General features: G+C 44.8%; 1 protein-coding gene across 2 annotated transcripts in view; it reads left to right on the top strand.

The window, feature by feature from the left end:
* The first annotated feature begins 6,384 nt into the window (after nucleotides 1-6,384).
* The window catches only part of LOC141197285 (uncharacterized), a 167,969-nt gene continuing 165,828 nt past the window's right edge, over nucleotides 6,385-8,525 (top strand). Inside the window, exon 1 of one of the 2 annotated variants that reach the window (XM_073662673.1) lies at nucleotides 6,385-6,538. The gene's annotated coding sequence lies outside the window, so the exon portion shown is untranslated. Of the gene's footprint in view, nucleotides 6,539-7,933; nucleotides 8,120-8,525 lie in introns of those variants that run through there. The other variant, XM_073662672.1, reaches the window with a different exon arrangement.

The raw sequence follows: 8,525 nt of genomic DNA, 5'->3' as shown, positions 1-8,525 counted from the left end.
TGTTTCATGGTATTCATCACCAGTACTGTCACTCAAGCAAAACCACCAGTAGGAATCGTAAGCACAATCTCACCTTGAATTGGGCGTTGTGGAAGTTCTGAGGAGTCTTTTGGCACAAATAGTCTTCTCTGGAATTTTCTTTCCAGTTCCACCCGAACTCCACATTTCACCCCCACGATTTGGTTTGCAGGGATGATTGTTGGGCGCAGGCCTACCTTGACTTCTTTAAGGTCCAATGTATTCTGTGCTTTTTTAATCTGACAAATCACGTTTTCAGCCACGATGTTGGGTATGGCGAGTGATTTGGTGATTACATCCACCACCAGCGTCCCTGAGTTGTGCTTCATAATGACCAATAATAATAAATAATAATAATAATGACCATACCGATTATGTTATAACCCAGGATAGGATCCTCTGCCACGTTCTGATCACTGGTCACTTGAAAAGGTACGAATTACTCGATGGCATTGCCATTCTTAGTGGCCCTGAGTTGAAAAGTGACTTCCACCCAGCCTATGAAAGGAATTTCGGCCTGGTTGACAGCTTTGCCATGGAGTTCCACCAGTTCTAAGAGTTCTTTTAGCAAACGAAGGCAGGTGTGTAGCAGGTGTCACCTTCTCCATTCTTCATTTAGTAGGCTCGCTTGTATTCCTGTGTCCCACAGTTCTTTCACCAGGAGTCCATCTAGCTGGCATTGTATAAAACACCTTTCACTGATTAGGCTGATGAGGCTATCTTTACTGATCGAGGAATCCTCCTCCCAGGAGTGCAATGTTTGACTTCCTCACTGGGCTTTAAGTAGCTGATGTCCGTGTCTCGCTTCTAGCTGTTGCAGATGGGAACACACTTGGGGATAGTGCTGACGCAGCCATTTTTCCTCACACGCCGTTCTGGGGGTTGGTGGTATTTGGATTTGCTTCTGGGGCCTCATCCGTATCGCGGTTACCTGTTGCAGTTACCTGGTTGAACTGGCAACCTTGTGTCTTTTAGCCCAAACGACTGTGACCATTGGCAGTCCTGGGCATAATGTCCTTCCCCACCACATCTTAAACAGTGGGCACATACGCACTCTGATTTGATGAACGGTACTGGAGGGTCTCCATGATGATTTTCGGACTGGCAACCGAGGGTCTCCAACTTCAGCTGACTCATTTTGGTGATTTTAGGAGCAGAACCTTTCTTTAACTTCTGTTCACTCTCTGACTTCAAACTAGCTGCCTCATTCATTTTTTAAATTAGAGCTTTGTCCAGAATGCCAGGCTCTTCTAGGCACTGTTTCAGCTGCAACTTGATATCTTTACTGATTAACCCCATTCCCAATGATCTCAAAATTTCATCTGGACTAACCCATGTCAGGGTTCCACAGGGACGACAGCGGGGAGATCACATAATATCTCACCGTTGCCGCCACTCTGTCAGGATTTCGTCAGGGATTCGCGAGCACACGATCCTGACTACTGCCTACTTAGGTATCAGCAAGCGTGCACAAAGCGTATGGCGTCATACCTCCAGATTCCAACGCAAGAAATACGTGTATACGCCCTAGTACGGTTGCTGCCAGCTTCACGATAGTCCAATTATTATTATTCGCTGCCACCACTGGCCGAGTTTGAAATATAATACAGGCCTGGCCGGACGCTTGCATTCTGGTAGCATATGGCTTCGGGGAGGGAACGATTACAGAGCAAAAGAAACAGGACTATTAAATTTTATACTTAATCCAAAAGAGAGGCAGTGTTTAGGAAAAATATACAAGGGTTTTACAAAGGAGACATTACAGTACAGAACATACAGTTCTTACTCTATACAGTTCGCAGGGACGACTCAGTATAGCTGGAGGGGAGCTCTCCTATGATTTTACCGTTACCGAACAGGATCCGTTGCTTATGAACCATATACTCCCTGTAATGAATGCCTATCCATCATCCGTGGATTTTTTTATGCCTTCAGAGGGAACCTGCCCACACACCCCCTGTGTTGACATCACAGGGTCTGGGCTCAAGCCTACATATTTTTATTAAGATATCTGTTTTTTTTGTGATAACTTATCGTTGGTTGATCGTAGAGGCTTGCAAGCGACACCATATTTTCCGTTATGAATTTACCTTTCTTTAGAGAACACACATGGCGTAGCTGCGATCCGTTATTCTGGTACTGTAGCGCCACAGCTCCCCGGAGGGGCCTACAGCGATGGGAAAATAAGCCTAGTGTTCCTTGGCTGACCCGGTCACTAAAATATAGGTCCCATTATTATCGGACGTATGGAACTTGAGATATTCCATATTTTGTGTTGGTACCGAACGTCTGGGGGACCTGTTAAATTCCATTTGATATCCTGGGAACACTACCTTCTAGATGTAGATTTATTGCACGCCTGTGTCTAATTATCCCCTGCCTCTGCCAGGGGGAAATAAACTTGCATTTTAATTGGGCTGGTAGCACCTCTCTTGTGCCAGCATTTGTTTAAGCTACTTTAGCTGTGGGTGATAATTTGCAGAGAGATCGCTCTTTAGATTGTCAGCTCTTCTCTTGTGACAAATGGTAGATAGGAGGGGGGGAGAGGGGCTCCAGAGGGAGAAAGAATTGTTAATATTTTTCTTAATACCTCCATGACACCCAGTATCAAACTTCTCCTCTGCCTCTACATCTCTGGATGCAAACAACAGTCTAACCTTAAGTTCAATCGCTCTGACCAATAAAATTTGGGGTGATTAATTATTGTCCTGTGAGATGTTAATAAGTCAGTGGATGTTAAATATACTTATTTCTGTATATTTAATAAATATAAATAGGACTTTTTACCAGATGTGAGAACATAACACGATATTCTTATAAAAAAATGTAGAGGTTTATTCTTGAGTTGTCCATTAAAAAGAATAATTGCAGCAGTTACATAAAATAGGTGAAATAGTTACAAAGTGATTGACTCATGAGTGTGCATATTTCTGTCAGTCTTTGTCAAGCACATGTCTGGATGGACCATGTGTTTTCTCAGCGCGTAGATCCTCCGTCTGATGTAGTGTGTAGTGCAAAAGAGAGAGAGAGCGACCCCTCCCTGTGTCTCACATGGGTTATATAGGCCCCTCACAGCACCTGTTCTTCATACATGGCAATAAATACCCTGAGCTAAATATACAAGAATAGCATTGTGATGTCAGCTAAAAAACCTAGCACGATGCTGATGCAATCTATGCAATGTACAAGTACAGAATTCAGATTAATATTTGAATATTTAACAGTGGAACAATTCTGAAGTACTCTCTTCTTTATAGTGCCCTTTTAAAATCTTCTTCAGCTGTGGTAAGGTTAATTGACTTTTCATTTCTAGCATACTACGGAGGTTCAGTCCCCGGCTGATCGCTTTCACCACCCCCTCAATGATCTCATCTGGCTGGTAGCCTTTCTGTAATCCTGCATCGATCTGGTGCAACAAGTTCATATAAGACAGTTTCTCTTTCTGCTCACGCTCTCCAATCTGTCCCAGGATCTTGAATTCTCCTTATGGTGATTTGTGGTGTTAAAGAGGTCTGTCTTCCTGATTTATCTAACCCGAGCAGGTCAAAGGTTCTGTCAGAGTCTGTCACACATTCAGAGGTTTTGGTAGATTCCTGCAGGGCTGTTTTAAGGCTTTGAATTGTTCTTTCAATTCTTGTAGTTCTGTCTGCGGGAGGAGATTCCCGCCCTTGATAATTGGCATCGCCCCTCCATCTTCCAACTTCAAACCAATTAGAAACTGTGTTAGTTCCTGGAGGAACGTCCCCATGATGTCTTCAGCTTCTTTCTCCCCCAGCTCATCCATTTTTGCATTAATGGCAGCTAACAGTTGCCTGCAGTTGTGTGCTTTAGAGATCTGTGCTTCTGATATCTTTATATGTTCTGCTACTGCTCTCAATTCTTCACAGGTTAAATGAAGAAGCAGCACCTCACTAATTCTGTCCATTTGTATTTCCACATCCATGGCTGCTATTGAGTTTTGTTTAGGGCTGCTCCCCTTTACCTGGGATAGAAGAGTTGAGGTGAGGTGCTGTGCTGCTGTATATTTCAGTCACCGTGCCTCTGCTCCCTACACTCTATTCCCTACACAGGATTTCTCGTACGGGCCACCAATGTTACAAGTAAGCCGCTACGCTTCTATAGGGACTATGCAGGTTCCATGAATTCTTGGAATCCTGGGGGAACTGTTACTCAGGGAGACCGTTGATACATATAGGGCATCAATGTCAAAGTAGTGGACAACCCCTTTAAGTGCTAGAGGGCTTGTCCTCTCCTGTGGTTCTTGGACTACATTGGCTTACGTTGCACAATCCAATGGACTGGCAGACTCAGGAGATAATAAGGTTGAGTGAGTACTGTCAAGGACACTGCTCGGGCACCCATTTAGTCAGGGATGATACCCAGTCTCAGACGAAATACCTGTTTGACTTTGTGGATGTGTGCTCAGAACATGAGCATCAAGAACTCCCTCCTCATTATCCTTATCAATGCGCCGTTATCTAATTGCTGGGGCCATTTTGGCTAAGAGCAGGTTATATCATATTTCTGGTCTGGAGAGGCAGGCCATGAAGGACTATATCTCAGAGAGTCTGGCTAAGGGTCATATCAGACCCTCTTCATCTCCCATTGCTGCAGGGTTTTTCTTTGTTTAGAAAAAAGATGGGGGGTTACGCCCTTGCCCAGATTTTCATGAACTAAACTGGATCATGGTCTGGGATCCTTGTCCTCTCCCTCTCATTCCGGACTTTTTTAACCAGATTGTCAGGGCAAAATGGACCTCAGTGGGACATGTAATCTCTTCCATATAAAGGAGGTGGATGAGTGGAAGACTGCTCTTAATACACCTGAGGGAGAGTATGAAAACCTTTTTATGCCAGTTGGGTTGACTTATGCTCCCGTCGTCTTTCAGCGCCTCCTGAAGTGATTGATTTCCCCGAGAAATCCTGCAACAGTACCGTGACAAATGCTTAATCATTTTGTGACTGTAAAACATATTATGGATCCCAAAAAAAGGTGTTTTTTTTTCAATCATAGCTGAGAAGCCATTATTTGTTCATGTTCAAAACAGCTAAATTGTTTTATCTCCATAAATAAATGGATAATTTTTGGACAGGTTGTGAAAAAGCTATTGTCACTTTACTTACCAAAGAAGAGATTTCTTGATAATCCCCAAACAGGGAAAAAAAATGATACTTCCCATGTATGAAAAACACTGCTTCTTCTGTTTGCACAGCCATGTATAAACACCAGCAAGGCTGGCATCTGCCCCAAAAGGTACAATAGGACTGCTTATAAAAGACAATCAGATAGTGAAAGCAGCATTGTATGGCTCTCTCTGGCTTAGTGCCCACGATGCAGAAATTTTCCTTAGCATTTCTGCATCTCCTTGGCAGAAAAACGCATGTGTTTTGTACGTACGTTTTTGACGCGTATTTGCCGTGCGTTTTTCCAATGCATTGTATAGGCAAATACGCTTGCAGAAACGCCTAAGAATTGGTCATGTCCGGATATTTTTCTGCGAGTAAAAATCTGCACAGAAAAAATCCTGACCATGTGCACAGAACTTGCAGAATGTCAAAGGAAGTCATGGGATAAGGTATGCAATGCGTTTCTGGAGCGTTTCCACGCTGTAAATTCAGACCAAAAACGCATCGTGGGCACACAGCCGCTCTACGTACCTTTCACTATCTGTTTATGCTTCATTTTAAACAATAAAAATGAATTGCATTCCCCTCGTTGATTATTTGTCTTTTATCTTAGTGATATAGCCATGGTTTAGATTTGCTAGCTTGCCTTTGTTATGTATTTATAAGTCGTTTTTCCTTTACCCATTGCACCAGATGGACGACCCGTGGACCTGCAGCAGCTATAATCCTGTGTCTCCATACTGCTGTGTATACGCAACTTTATCAGGTTTACACGACCTTTATTAATCCTTAATGTTATACCGGATAAGACCCTATTTGGGTGTTTTTGCTTTCCGGCTCCTGTAATATATGTTTTTACTTAGTGAGATAGGTTGAAGTCACTTGGACGTTAATAAAACTGTGTACGGATCCAGGAGCTCCGAGTGTCATACGCACATTTTTCAGGCAAATTGAGGCTTTTTTTTGAATGTTTTGGGGAAGATTCTCTGAAGCTGGAGAATTAAAATTGTAAAAGTTCTGCTCATCGGGACGTACAGTGACATACCAATGTGCTAAAGTCCTTTATCCACTACCAATCAACCATATGCCAAAAAGATGCATTTGTTTTGGGATAGAATTGGTGCATGGTGAGACCTATGGAGATGCTCGGCATTCACCCCGGGAACAACGCTAATCTCAAATGTTTATAGAGCTAAACAAATTTGAAGAAACAGGTTGGACAGCTGTAAGGAAGGAGAGAACACACAGAGGAGGGCACATGAGTGAGGACAGTCGACAGAAAGACTCTGCTTGTAAAGAGGGAGCATATCAATGGCTGAAGGTGTACTAACTTTGGTGAGTTGCAGTCGTTCACAGAGTGCAGGAAGCAAGAGATGCAGTGATGGCTACCACAGGTAATGTCTCTCTGTTAACACCACAGAACCTTTTTCTACTTCACAATTTTACATTTTTTTTTAGTTATAATTATTATTAATATTATTATTATTAGTTCTCTTTTATCAGAATTTTCATAATTTCCTTTTCTATGTTTCCTACCTTTTTTTGTATTCTTTCTTTTCAACATGCTCTTCTTCATTTGTTTATCTAGTAAAAGGAGATGTAGGGCGGTGCAGCACTGTGGAGAGGACAAGTAGGGTGGTAGTCAGAGATGAGGAGGAGATGTAGGGCGGTGCAGCACTGTGGAGAGGACAGATAGGTGGTAGAAAGAGATGAGGAGGTGATGTAGGGCGGTGCAGCACTGTGGAGAGGACAGGTAGGTGGTAGAAAGAGACGAGGAGGAGATGTAGGGTGGTGCAGCACTGTGGAGAGGATGGGTAGGATGGTAGACAGAGATGAGGAGGAGATGTAGGGCGGTGCACAGTGTGGAGAGGATGGGTAGGTGGTAGACAGAGATGAGGAGGAGATGTAGGGCGGTGCAGCACTGTGGAGAGGATGGGTAGGTGGTAGACAGAGATGAGGAGGAGATGTAGAGTGGTTCAGCACTGTGGAGAGGATGGGTAGGTGGTAGACAGAGATGAGGAGGAGATGTAGAGCGGTGTAGTCCTGTGGAGAGGATGGGTAGGTGGTAGACAGAGATGAGGAGGAGATGTAGAGCGGTGCAGCACTGTGGAGAGGATGGGTAGGTGGTAGACAGAGATGAGGAGGAGATGTAGGGCGGTGTAGTCCTGTGGAGAGGATGGGTAGGTGGTAGACAGAGATGAGGAGGAGATGTAGAGCGGTGCAGCACTGTGGAGAGGATGGGTAGGTGGTAGACAGAGATGAGGAGGAGATGTAGGGACATGTAGCACTGTGGAGAGGACGGGTACGTGGTAGATAGAGATGAGGAGATGTAGGGCGGTGCAGCACTGTGGAGAGGACAGGTAGGGTGGTATACAGATGAGGAGGAGATGTAGGGTGGTGCAGCACTATAGAGAGAACAAGTAGAGTGGTAGAGAGAGATGAGGAGGAGTTGTAGGGTGGTGTACCACTGTGGCGAATGGTTGCCAACCGTCCGTAAATTTACGAATAGTCCGTACAAACCCAGTGCTAATATCTGTCATCTGTAGTGTCCAGCAGAAAAAGCAGTGTCCCTCAATTTGCCCCCACCCCTGAAATTTGTACTGCACGTGGCTAAAAAAGGCTTCCATGCGCGGGTACAAACAAGTCCCATTCCAGATCACACGCAGTACAGAGGGAACAGAGAGTGACAACATCACCCACCTACTAATCCCTCTGCCAGGACGTCGTCACTAAGGACAGGTGATGGATCAGAATGCTCCTCCTCCAGGTGACACAAAGAGGCGGAGCCCTACCTGGTGGTCTCACCTGTCCCTGCATCCTGGTATCAGTGTGTGCTGAGTCCTTGCTCCGGCTCCTCGCAGAGATGGCTGCAGAGCTCTTCCTGCAGAACGTCCGGTTGGAAAGATGCCTCTCCCTGTATATGGTGGCACTGTTCCTACTCCCTCACATTGGCTTTTCATGGAGCTTCCCATCGGGTGAGTCTGTGATATCTGCCTACTTCACATGAACCAATTGTGCAGTATCTGCTCTGTGTAGAGGATGTAACCTATGTGCAGCCTGTGTCTTGTGCCCTTCAGCCAGGAGGTAGAGGAGCACACCGCCTTAATTCCTTTCACCACAACTGATACTATGACTTATGCTTTCCTTTTGTGATGTGTGAGGTGAACCTGGGAGCAGACTAATGTCTGCCTGAGTGGCCACTACAAAGCTCTGTGTGACTACTGTGTCCCTCGTAGATCCCAACCGTCCAGGATTCAGCGGCACTGTCCCAAATCGGTCCCACATCCCGGGCCCATCAGGGATTTTGTCCCGGCTTCTGATACTCACCAGTGCATAAATTGAATATTGACTGTTTCTTCTTTCTACCAATGAGACACAGTT

Source organism: Phyllobates terribilis, unplaced genomic scaffold (genome assembly GCF_046119375.1).
Source record: "Phyllobates terribilis strain yellow unplaced genomic scaffold, ASM4611937v1 Scaffold_82__1_contigs__length_6685932, whole genome shotgun sequence".
NCBI lineage: Eukaryota > Metazoa > Chordata > Amphibia > Anura > Dendrobatidae > Phyllobates > Phyllobates terribilis.
This window is presented reverse-complemented; position numbering and strand designations above follow the sequence as displayed.